The following is a 13617-nucleotide window of genomic DNA, read 5'->3' on the forward strand; positions in this document are numbered from 1 at the left end:
CTTAAAAGCAACCCAGGCAGGCCATAATTCCATAACACCCCCCACAGTATGCCTTGAGGAATATGATCATAAACCTTCTCCAGGTCCACAAAACGCATATAGACTGGAGAGGCAAACTCCCATGACCCCCTTAAGGCTCGCACAGACTCTGGCGGACTTCAGTCCACACGGGAACTGTTTGCACTGTCCGCAGAGGGTTGAGACTTCTTACTCGAGCGTCCACCCTGAGCGGCTGCAGCCAGCTCCACAGGCAAGGGACGTTTACCTTTGGGACAAATTGAGTTTGCCAATTGGTCATTTGCTGTCACGCATACTTGATTGGACAGATCGCAAAACATAAATTAATTAATTAACAAGAGCTGGCAACTAGCCAAAGCGGTGTTTTGTGTTTATATATTGTTAATAAAAAGTTCTAAAAAAAATAGGGAGCGCTGGCCCTGCAGCCCACACATCAAACCGGCCCACCAGGAAATCTCCAGACCCTCCCGCAGCCACACTGGGCCTGATATTAATTTGCTTGTGACAAATTCCTTCATTTCACACAATTTCAGTCATGACGTCAACAGAGGAGGAGGAAGACATCACTTGCCTCTTGGAAAAAAACAAAAAACAAAACAAAAGGCCATTAAACCAAACCACGTATGAAGAAGGGGAATTTAATGCATTGGTGTCGCATACAAAACAGTCTGTCGCCGGGCAGTTTATTGTGTGACACCGAGTACGCGTATGCGGTCGTAAAAATTGATCTCTGTGCAGACATGCCCTGCGAGCATCCACATTAAGTCTAATCCAGAACGTTTGGACTTCCATGGACTGAAGTACGGTTGAGTATGCTGGAGCCTTTAGCTACTCTGCAAGGGTGAAAATCTGGTCCACTCTTCCATGACCAGGACAAAAACCACACTGCTCCTGAATCTGAGGTTTGATAATCAGTCTGAGCCTCCCTTCCAACATTCTAAAGTGAGAAGTGTTATTCCACAATAATTGGAACACAAACTCTATTCACCCGTTTTAAAAATGGGAACCTCCACCTCAGTCTGTTACTCCGCAGACATTGTCCCAGTCTTTCATCAACGTTGAAGAGACAACGTCAACCATGACAGCCCCACAACATCCAGAGCCTTCAGCACTCATGTACCCTTAATCTCCCAAGTCCTCAGACCCTGCCTCTTGAAAAGTGGACATAGTGAGTGGTTTAAGGAGATCCTCAACATGCTTCTTCCACCGCTGGACAATATCCTCAGTCTGGGTCAGCAACCACCCACCTAAACCAAGCACAAACTGGGAAGGGGGACAGTTTCCCTTTCTGAGTTGCTGGATGGTTTGCCAGAACCTCCTCAAGGCCAGCTGAAAGTTGTTCTTTGCCTCCCCAAATTCCTCCCATAACCGAGATTTTGCAGCTGCAACCACCGAAGCTGCAGTCCTTCTGGCCACCCTTCTGGCCATCAGCATCGATCACTGTTGGTGTCCACCAGTGGGTCCTTTGATTACCGCCACAACAGGCACCAATGTGGCCTTCAGGCCACAGCTCCTGGATGCCGCATCTGCAACAGAGGCTCTGAATATGGCCAATTCAGATTCCTTGTTCCCATCCTCACTTGGGACATGTGAAAACACTTGCGGAGGTGTGAGTTGAAGATTATACTGACAAGGGGCTCAAGCAGACATTTCCAGTACCCCGCGATCAGATCCAACTTGCCGCTAGGTGATGATCAGTTGACAACTCTGCCCTTCTCTTCACCCAAGTGTCCAAGACATAGGGCACAGGTCTGACGACACGATTAAAAAATCGATAATTGACCTTTGGCCCAAGGTGGTTTGGTAATAAGTACACTTCCAAACTATCCCATGCTCAAACATGATGTTCCTTATGGACAGCCCGTGCCTAGAACAGAAGTCCAATAAATAATCACCATTCGGGTTCAGATCAGGAAGACTATTCCTCCTAATAAATAAAAAAAATCTTCTCTGGTCTGGGAACACCTCTGGGTCCTCCAGAACGAGTTGAAAAGTATGGCTGGAAAGAGGGATGTCTGGGTTTCCCTCCTGGACCTGTTACGTCCGCAACTCGATTACGGATAAGCAGTAGAAGGTGGATCTGTAGATTTCTTTCTTTCATTTATTTTACCATAAACATCAAACAAGAGTCAATTAAATTTTACGTCTAATATTCTGGAAAATATCAACCATATGTTAGATAATATCCACATTGCACCTTGTACACAGAAGCCAGTTGTAGATTTCATGGCAGCACCAAGATATCCATTGGTCATTCCAGGTGAATTGTGCGGGAAAACATTTGCAACCTGGTTCTTATAGGGTAAAAAAAAAAAAAAAAAACTTAATAATTGTGTTCATTGTTGGCATAAACTATTTGTAGCATGAAGATGTGCTTACCTCAGCCATCTAAATCAGGTCTCGCTTGTAAATGCTTGACAAAGTCTCAGTGGGATTAACCTGTATAAATAAAGGTTGAATAAATCAGTTAAAATGGCATAACCTGTCTGGTCATACATTTAACTGATGCAACTTGATAAATCATTTCCTGGCTTGCAGTGACAATAAATGACAATCTGGTCACATTAAATATCATCTCTCAACCAAATTCCAAAGTAAACTGTTTATCAAATAGTTAAACTTAGTCTAAATTTGTATTTGCATAAAAGTCAAAACAATTCCAACAGCCTAACATGCATGTTTTTAGTTTGTGGCATGAAACCTGACTGGGATTCGATCTGGCAACCTTCTTACAGAGATGTGGCATTTCTACCAACTGTGCCAACATGCCCACCCAAAACAATTCAAATAATTGATTTTGCCTTAAATTGGAAACAAAAAATCCTTGACTGATTAATTATTGTTTATATTGTTAATTATTGTGAGATGTTTAGGTATTTACTTCTTTTTCAACCTAGTTTTTCTTCAATCTATTTTCCTTTTATCATTTGTGTTGTTCATTTGCTTGTCTATTGTTGTTGATGATTCTTATCTTGATTAATTGTTCTACAATCAAATTTAAAAAACAGTTTCCTCCTCATTCTGTATAATATTGTGATTAGAATTCCCTGTAACTACGGATTCAGATTCAGCTGTTGAGGCTACTTCATGGGTGAATTTAGTGCTTGAATATTCATAAAGAGTTTTAACTTGTAATTGGTCAGTAACCTGACTTGATGCTCTCAAGTTTAACAAATGCAAATAATAGTGTAGTGGGGTGGTGTAAATCATCACCCTTATTTTCCTCACTCACTCCTTCTACATATTGAACTCTGCAAATATTTACCTGAATCAAGCCCCCTCCATTCAATATTGCTCAATTTCCCTCTATCATTATGAAACTTAAATTTAAGGAATTATACATAATTATTCATGTGACTCTTAACGTGGCTTTTAATGGGTAAATTGGCTCTGCTTTTTAACACTTCCTACAAGCAGTTTTCACATAATAGACTGTTTTGTACTCCCAACCGTCCTTTTTTGCACCCTTTACTGTGCAGTCATATTCTCCACATTATATCCAGTATTTTCTTTTTTTAATATTTTTCCTTTTTTTTATCTTCACCCCATCTTGATGAGCCATGTAGCATTTAATCCATATGCTTTTTGTTTTAATCTCTATTTTAATTTGTCCACAATTTTGATAGTTTTGGCCAAAAGTGCTTGTTGCTAAACATTGTCAAAATTTCTTCAAGCCTTTCATAAACAAGTTTTATTACTGGAAGCTCCAAAGGGCTTGAGGCATTCTCAGATTGCTTTACATGCTACAAATGCTACATCTCAGTTTAGATTAGGTTTTACTTGTACTGGAAGGCATGCGAAAGTGTAGGTGACATAATTAGGTGGCTATTAAAGTCACATAAGCTTCTTTAGAGAGCTAAAGACAAGAAAAGAGAATAACATTTAACAGATACCTTATTTCTTGCTTGTTTTCTTTTGCCCTCCCTGAAAAAAGGCACAACCTAAGAGAGCGCTCAGAGATTCTGTAAGTTAGTGGTGAGAGTTGCTATTTATTGCTGTAAATACATTTGATGCTGTGGATGAAGTTCTTTATCAGGACTTATTTTTTCAAAAGACAAATGAATAAAATTGTGCTTCTAAGAAACCAAGAATGACACACATCCATGTCAGTAATTTGCAGTTGATAAAAAAGTAATATGCATAATTGCTTCTATTCCTGTGTAGGTTTTTGCAAATGTTAGATTAAAACAAGTGACTGCCAAGCATTCCGGATTTCTGATTTCCACAAATACATAAAACTAAATTTGATGTGTAGTTTTGTCGCATATCACATGAAAACATGATGGTCTTTATCTTTCTTTAATAGTAAATATTCACTGCCTTTGCTTTGTAAGATTCATTATTGGCAGCACGATGGCTCAGTGGTTATCACTGTGGCCTCACAGCAAGAAGGTTCTGGGTTCAATCCCTGGTTAGACCTGGGTCTTTCTGTGTGGAGTTTGCATGTTCTTCTCGTGCTTGCGTGGGTTTTCTCCAGATACTCCGGTTTCCTCCCACAGACCAAAAACATGCATGTTAGGCTGCCTTCAGACCCAGGCCTCCCTTGCAAAAGAGATCTGTGATCTCAATGGGATTTACCTGGTTAAATAAAGGTTAATAGGCTGCAACTAACGATTATTTCAATAATCGATTCATCGGCAGATTATTTTTTCGATTAATCGATGAATCGGCAAAAAAAAAGTTTTAATTTCCACCCCTTTATTCCAAAATTGAACATTTGACTGACATAGAAATTCGCACAAAAAACAGGTTGCTATTTGACTATTCTGTTAGTAAAATGTTGAATAATAAAAAATAAAAGTTAGTCAAATAGCTTAAAAAAATAATTGTACACAAAGATATATACAAATGTATCTTTATGCCTGCACAATATGTAGCTACTTTGTAAAATGTGTCCTTGAGGGAAGAGTGTAACCTGGATTAAAAGTGTGGAATATTGTAACCTGGATTAAAAGTGTGGATTATTGTAACCTGGATTAAAAGTGTGGATCATTGTAGTGAAGCCTTCGTCTTCAACCATCGACAGAGGCCTCATGTCAGTGACGATCATGTTCAGAATGCTTTCAGTGAAGACAGCTGCTGCTGTGGTGTCCATGATGTTTGTCCATCATGAAGGATGTTGTTGTTTGTTGTTGTTGTTTTCTGGAATGAGAGTAAATATGTATTATAGCATAATTTACAGCAACTCAAGAAATGCCTTGTTTCACTTACAGTGTTAGGTTCAGGCAAAAGCAGCTAAAAGAGCAATTAAACACACACACACACACATATAAAATACCTAATTACACACATTTGAGTAGATGTAATAAATTACTTTAATTCCTGTTTAAATGCAATTCATCCTGCCATACCTGCAGTGTCTTCAGACTTTGCCAGCAAATTAAAAGTTGAAGCTTAATCATTAAATTATTATCTTTGTGTTAGATTTATTTATAAATCACATTTAAACACTGCTTGCACCAATTAAATTTAAAAAAAGTAACACATGTTCTCTATCACCGTCATTAATCAGCAAACAAACAAACAAGCAGCAGCTTCATCTACCAGACAGACTGACGTTACGTTTTCTCTCTTGAAACAGAACAATGTGTTAAATTGTAGAGACTCACCTGCAACACATGAAGAGTTGTATCAGCTGCAGCTCCTTCCTCCTCCTCGTGACTCCGACATGTTTACATTTATCTCCGTGGTTCTCCTGTGTCGTGTCGGCGATTTTCAAAGCTGCATGCTTCTCGTTTTTTATCTTTGTGAAGTTCTCCCACTCTTTGGAGGACTTGGGTCGAACAGTTTTCTTTGCGTCGGTCATTTGTAAAATTTACTTAATTTCCTTTGAAAACAGCCTCTGCTCTGCCTCGCTCTGTTCAACTCGCGCTGCAGTTTTTTTTTTTTTCAAACCTTATTCAGTCAGTCAGCATTGACAATGAACTGCCCGTGAACAAAACGAAACGGCTCCGCAGCGCCGTGAAAGACGCATAATCGCACAACACAACGAATCGATAATGAAATTCGTTGCCAACGCTTTTAATCATCAATTTTTATTGATTTTTATTGATTTTTATCGATTTTATCGATTCGTTGTTGCAGCCCTAAAATATAGCAAAACTAAACACTTCTTTAACTGCAACAAATGAAACAGAAAGTATTTTTTATCCAAGTACCACATTAACATAGACATTATTTGGCTTAATAAATTGGATTTTTTTTTTACTTGAAAAAAACCCTGTGCCTAACCCTAACCCTAACCCTAACCACACCATAGTGTGTGGGCCAAAATATTGTTTTTGTTGCCTGAGGACAACGACATGCCATGGGGGTTAAAATTGTTTTTGTTGATGGCTTGTCAATTGTTCAGGAACAAGTGAGAATTTGCTTTGAATGTGTCCATGTTACTATCTCACTAAGCTGAGACTGTTAGAGATCAGTTGGTGACTAGTTAGTGACTCAAACTTGCCTTAATATTGCAAGAAAATACACAACTTTTTAATTGCGATCTCACTGAATTTAGAATATTGATTCAAGTTTCAAGGTTCTTTATTATCATTCGCATCATATGTGGTAAATGAGGTGGAACAAAACTGTGTACTCAAGGTCCCAGTTACACTCAAAAATAGCAAATATATATATAAGTATTAAAAAACAGTATACAAGGATCTAAGATATACACTAAACACTAATAATGTAAAATAATGCAGTATATTAAGCAGCAGCCTTAACATGAGTTTGTAGTGAGCAGATTGGTATGAATACAGCAGCTTAAAGACAAGAAATCCGCAGCATGGTATTCAGCAGCACAGATAAAGTCGCAAATCACCAGTTAAAATGGCACTACAGTGATTTTTCTTTTTTATGGTGATTTTCCTGGTTAGGGATTTATGAATCTAACAGCTTCAGGGTAGAAGCTGTTCCTCAGTCTAGTGCTTCTACACTAAATGCTCTGCAACCTACTGCCTGAGGCGAGCAGAGCAAAACGTGTGTGCTGGGTGAGTGGGGTCCTTCATGATGCAGATGGCCCTCTTCCTTCATCTAGAGGTGTCTGTGATGGTGGGGAGGCTGACTCTAACAGACTTCTGTGCAGCCTTCACCACTCTCTGCAAAGCTTTTCTTTCTGCAACTGTGCAGCCTCCATGCCACGTTGATATTGGAACACATTATGCTCTCTACTGCACACCTGTAGAAGGAGGTGAGGAATGAGCTTCCCAGTTAGAGTTGTGATTTCTGGCCCAAGCCTGACCAAAATTATGTGTTTGATGGTCGGACTGGGTCGGGCTCGGGTTTCTATGATGTAGTTTTATGAACCATACAGCACAAAGAAAACTAAACAAGAATACGCAATATAAAATTATATGGTATGGTATGGTATGGTATATAGTTTATTCATTTTAAAAAAGTACAAAACAATTCCATAACAATATAAAAAAGATACAAAAGATTTAAAATGAAAGGCAGCAGAAAGAAGAAAAAATCTTATTATATCTGCCCCTTTTTTTCAAACAATTATTTCAGACATAATAATCTTCAATATCTTGATGCATGCTCAGTAATCTAGGTAGAAAAATCTAAAAAAGTTAAATCTGGTCCTCTGGACATAAAAAAAAAAAAAAAAAAAAAAAGCAAAACAACCAAAAAAGTTTTTGCTTTTTTTGGTTGTTTTGTTTTGTTGTTTTGTTTTTTTGTGTGTGTGTGTGTTTTTTTTTTAATGTCCAGAGGACCAGATTTAACTTTTTTAAATATAAAAGTATGTTTATCTATTGTACAGGAGGAGGCAGTATATTTACTATGTTGCTGATGAGGAAAGAAAGAAAATAGAGTGCAAAAGTGAATCAGACTTTGAAAAGAGAGATTAGCGCTGGCGCATTGCGCAACAATTGTACATGTGGCCCCACCTGCCCTGCTTTGCTCTTATCACACATCTGAGTATTTGCAGTTGACCCACAACAAGTGACATAATGGAGCTGGAAAGTATTAAACAAAAACTAAAAATGGGAAAACTCACTCTACAAAGCCAGCACAATGAAATCGTTGGTTACGTACTGTAACCCCAGATTCTATGAGTATAGGCGTAGCCCTTTAAGAGCTGTCGCTTAGTCAGTTTATCCCGTCATGCGAAGCATTGCACTGAAAGATTTAATCCACGCCCACCTGCTGTGTGGGCCCCACCCGGTCCGTTACGTTAAGAGCGGGTAATCGGCTCCCAAATAGCTTTTTCTTCAGCCATTTAGGAGCCAGTGAGGCCCGACGCTTAAAGGGCTACGCCTATACTCATAGAATCTGGGGTTACAGTACATAACCAACGTTCTATTTTGTATAGGCTTTGCCCTTTAAGAGCTGTCACTTAGTGGGTTAAGGGCGAAGCAGATGTTGTCCTTGCCTCACTGGGTCCATTCGAACACCATACTGTTTCGCTTACCTGAGTGAGGTAGACACAGGACACGTGCCACGCCCTCATTGCAGCCTTCTCCTCCAACGGGTCTCAAAACTAATCCTATGGCTCAGGTGTTACCCGCAGCTGTTTCTTAGGACAGTTTTAGTCTAAGGCTGTGTTGAGATGATTCACCCAGACTGTTAACTACCTGCGATCCGTGCACCACACCCAAAGTCTCACCTCATGCCTCGCCCGACCTAGCAGCAGGAATGGGGACGTTTAGCTGACGAGGCAGCGCAAGTTAACGGTAGCTCATCTCCTGATTTAGCGTTGCAATTGTTATCCAATCTGGTTTTGTTTAGAACCTAGGTATAAGATTCTTGGATGTTGTTTTATAATCAAAGCTATGAAACCTTTTAAAACCTCCCATGATTTTGTTGTTACATTGAACCAAGTCTTCCACTTCCATGAACAAAGGGGTGTTGAAATAAGAATCCAGAATTTTACGTTTTGCTTTACTTTGATCAATGATTTTGCAGGGGAACAGTGGTATGCACAGTGCAACAATGATTACATTTGATTACAAAGAGGATACATAATGATTAGTACTCAGAGTTTACCATACCATACCATACCAACTTTATTTATAAAGCACCTTAAAACAACCATGGCTGACACAAAGTGCTGTACATTAAAACACAACATAATAAAAGTGGAAATAAAAACAGTTTAAAAACAGAAAACATACAATTTAAAACTAGATCCTGCTGGTGTTAAAAACATACATTTTAAAAGCATACAAAATTTAAAAACTAGATCCCGCTGGTGTTAAAAGCCAAGTTGAATAAATGAGTTTTAAGACTAACTTTAAAAATGGACAGTGAAGGGGACTCTCTGACCTGCAAAGGCAAGTCATTCCATAACTTAGGGCCCATGACAGAGAAAGCCCTGTCCCCTCTGAGCTTCCTTCTTGTTCTTGGTACCTCCAAGAGCAGCTGATCTGCTGACCTGAGAGACCGATAGGGTATGTAGGGATGAAGAAGCTCAGGGATGAGTTTAGTTATATTCCAGATGTTGCTCCTTCCTGGGCAAAGCAGTTCTCTATTCCGGGGGGGGGGGGCTGGAGGATGATTGTAGGTTTGCTCCGTTCAGCCCCAGATATTTTCCTTCTTGCAGGCTGCGCTCTGTGAGTTCTACGGTCGTCCTGACTCACTCAAGCGCCCCAAAACCTCCACAATTTGCCCACACTCTCTACCTGCCCCAATACATTATCTCTCACCACAATGACAGACATTTCACAACTCCAAGCAATCAAATTAAAAATGTAATTGATCTTTCTACCTGCCAATTGGTAGACTACCGCTCTAATTTGAAATATTTTTTTTATTAAGGACAATATTGGTGAAACGTCTTCTTACCATCGCCGTTTTTTTGGAATTCCTTGAAATTCCAGCTCAACAAGAAGCACATTTCCCCATTCACACTTGAATGCAGGCCGTTTCTGGTCCTGCAGCTGGTCTGAATTTGAAGAAAAGGGTTCAGGCATATAATCCAGGCTGAAGGAAGAAAATAACTCCATACAAAGCTTATTCCATCGGATTTGCCCCTGTTCCCCTTCAGCTGGAACCGTCTAAAAACTTGTCCTATAATCCACACGCGTCCGTGGTCCAAACAGTCCTGTTTGTTACATCCACACGAGTCAGTGGTCCCAACAGCCCCAGTTTCACAGAATCATCTGTATTTTTAGGGCAAGATCTTGACTGACACTTCCAAAAAGATCATGCCACCTGCTTAATCTAACCTTCTTTGGGCTGGACCTGGTTCAGGGTTCTATGCATGTCTATAGGAATTGCCATGCCATTCCTCATACATATTAAAATCTGGGTGTAACTCTTTTCGTCCGGTTCTGTCCGAAATTGGAATTATTAATTCATGCTTTTATTTCATCTCACTTGGATTTTCGTAATGCACTACACACTTGTTTAACCAAAACCTCCCTAGACTGGTTGCAGTTTGTACAGAATGCTGCTACTAGACTCCTGACTGTATCTTCTAAATGTTGTCATATAACTCCACTTCTAAAGCAACTCCATTGGCTCCCAGTTAATTAATGAGTTGATTTCAAGGTTTTGGTTTTGACTTGGTGAGCTCTGCATGGACAGACATCAATATACATCTCAGAACTTTTACATCCCTACACCCCTATCAGGACTTTGAGGTCCTGTAATCAAGACCTGCTGATTGTCCCCCAGATAAAACTGCAAAACTAAAAGAGACAGAGCCTTTTCTTCTGTGGCTTGAAGACTCTGGAACTCCCTTCCTCAAACTCTCAGATCAGTGGACTCAGTGGCATCTTTTAAAGGCCAGTTAAAAACTCGTCTTTTTAAATCTGCCTTTGCTTAAATTTGTTTTATGCACTTTTTATTTTGTTTGTCGAAGCACTTTGTGATTTTTATCTTGAGAAGCGCCATATAAATAATGTTTTACTTACTTACTTGTGATCGGCTGCAGCCTTCCATCCCTCCACGACCTGTACATCTCCAGGACTGTGAGGCGAGCAGGTCGGATCACAGCTGACCCTGCTCACCCTGCACACGGACTGTTTGAACCACTCCCCTCAGGCAGGAGGCTTCGGTCCATTCGGACCAGAACCTCCCGCCATAAGAACAGTTTCTTCCCCTCTGCTGTTGGACTCCTGAACACTCATAATGCTACCTCATAATTTCTGCTTTGGTCACATTACATCTGTATTATAATTGAATACTCCATCTGTACTGTTTTCTAAGCTTTTTTATTGTTTTCTATTGTATGGGTGTACATATGGTTATGTTATGTTTTTAATTTTACTTTATTTGTGGGTGTACACAGGTCTTATGTCTTATGTAATGTTCTCATTTTTACTTAATTTTTACTTTATTTTTACTTTATTTTACTTTATTACTATTCGCACCTTATGTCGAAGCAAATTCCTAGTTTGTGCACCTCGTTCATTGACATGGTGATAATAAACTGATTCTGATTCTGATTCTACTTGTTGATGTATCCGAGAACAGCAGATGTGTATTCCTCCAGGTCCAGTTCTCCCTCTTTACAGCAGTCTCCCTAACGATCTGCCAATCTGTGCGTGCTAAACAGTCCTGCAGTACAGAATCAATGTTGCTGGTCCATACAGTGATGGTTTTCTGTATGGGTCTGAAACACCTCCGTGGGAGGAGGTAGACAGGGTCCAGAAAGATGGAGATGTGGTCAGAGGCCAAGGTGGGGGAGGGTTACATTTTTATATGCATCATGTATGTTGGTATAAACACTGTCTAGTGTTTTATTTCCCCAGTATGGTGACATTCTGATGAAATCTTGGCAGAATGCCTTTCAGGTTTATGTGATTAAAATCAAAGTCACCACAAAAAAAGCCTCCGTATGAACTGATGTTATCATGTAGCGCCCTCAGAGTGTCTTTAGCATGCGCATACAGAGCTATGAAGAAAACAATGATATACACCACCATAAACTCACGAGGTAAATAATGAGGTTGACATTTCACAGACAGTTGTTCTAAAGCCTCGGAGCAGGAACTGTTTCTCAGAACACAGTTTGTGGACCAACCTTTGTTTACATAGATGCATAATCTGTATCCCAGTGTCTTCCTTGATAGCTGGTTGCAGCAGTCTGCCCGAAAAAGAAAAAAAAAATCCAGATGGAAGGCTGAGTTTGTCTGGCATGTTGCTATTAAGCCATGTTTCCGTGAGATAGAGGACAGCACAGTTCCTCATTTCCTTTAAAACACTCACTCTTAGTCGCAGAAGGTCAGTCTTGTTTTCAAAAGAGCAAACATTAGCCAGGAACAGAGATGGAATCGGCGGTCTGTTAGCATTAGCCTTCAGTCCCGCAAATACTCTGATCCTTTTACGGCCTCTTCTTTGCCCGCACGCTGCGTTTTCTTGATGCTGATGTTCATAGGAGCTGCAATCTGCTGAGTGTAGATTTCAGATTGTGGTCCATTGCTGCTGTTTTTGAAGCCAAACCTTCTTTTATACTAATATGTTTTGTTCAGCTGTAATTCACAGGCTTAAAGCAAGTGTCAGAGAAGTGTCAAGGGTCAGAGCCGATTTCAGAAAAAAAAATTGGGTTTTCCACCGGGATCCTGGGAAGCTGTACTGTGCGCGTCCATCTTGGCTATATAGATTTTTTTTTCTCTGTACTCCGGTGAAGACAGACATGTCTCCCTGGGCTACAAGGGCTACAACCCCCCCACCCCCCGGCTTCCCTGCTTGCACTCTTTCGTCCTGTGAGCCTCTTTTTTTCCCCTGCATACCTCCTAATTCGAAGGATCAGCTGGTCTCTCAAAAAAATTGATCAACTTCTCCCGTCAGGAAGTCAGGGTAAGGAGGACCCTCTTACCTCGACAGAAACCTAATTGGATTCGTGATGACAACTGGTTTTTTTTTTTTTTTTGCTGTTTGGCTGGTGAATTCTGGATTGTCTATAAATTTGTGTGAATGTGTCGAAGGTTGACAACGCTCAGACTGAATTATGTGCAAATGAGAGCTGGAGCAGCTGTTATCAGGACTGTGAACTCTCTAGCAGCGCACATGAAGGGGAAATAATCTTGGAGAAGCTGTGAGCTCGACTTTTGGCGTAAAGGATAAATTTGGCTGTTTTGGAGTTTCCATCAGAGGAATATACCAACGAGACTTCAAAAGGCAGAAACAGCAATTCACGAGTTCTGTCTGACCCAACCTGTGCCCTAGACAGCAGACTTTTCTCAACTCCTCCTGACATGTTTTGAAAATAACAAAGATGCTTTGTCTGTCTCCTCACCCCTCCCTTCCCCAAGGCCGTGGACATGTGACAGAACCTCAACCGAGCTGATGATAAATAACACCTCTTATCTGTACAATGGCTGAGAGGAGGGCTCTGGACTATGCTACGACTTTCCCTTAAAAATTCAATGTCTTCACCGGCCTATATGTACATGTATAACATCTATTTGTGTTGCTTTGTTGTGGTAGTTTTTTTTTTTATGCCTCAAATCGTTCTCTGTGTTTTTTTATACCGTCTCTCCTCATGTTTTCTTCCCTTTTCTCATCTAAGCAAAATATTATTCTGAATAATAATGAGGGTCGTGCTTTTTATAGTAGCAGTTTTGTGCACTCTGCCCATCTTTCGGACGACTGTACATACATATTCTCGTTGTATCTCGGTGCAATGACAATAAAGTTTATTCTGATTCTGATTTT

General features: G+C 40.2%; 1 protein-coding gene across 1 annotated transcript in view; it reads left to right on the forward strand.

Moving 5' to 3' along the window:
- clybl (citrate lyase beta like) overlaps positions 1 to 13617 on the forward strand; it is a 119134-nt gene that overhangs the window by 50565 nt on the left and 54952 nt on the right. The window lies entirely within an intron of this gene.

Source organism: Nematolebias whitei, chromosome 13 (assembly GCF_014905685.2).
Source record: "Nematolebias whitei isolate Nwh7 chromosome 13, NemWhi1, whole genome shotgun sequence".
NCBI classification, from domain to species: domain Eukaryota; kingdom Metazoa; phylum Chordata; class Actinopteri; order Cyprinodontiformes; family Rivulidae; genus Nematolebias; species Nematolebias whitei.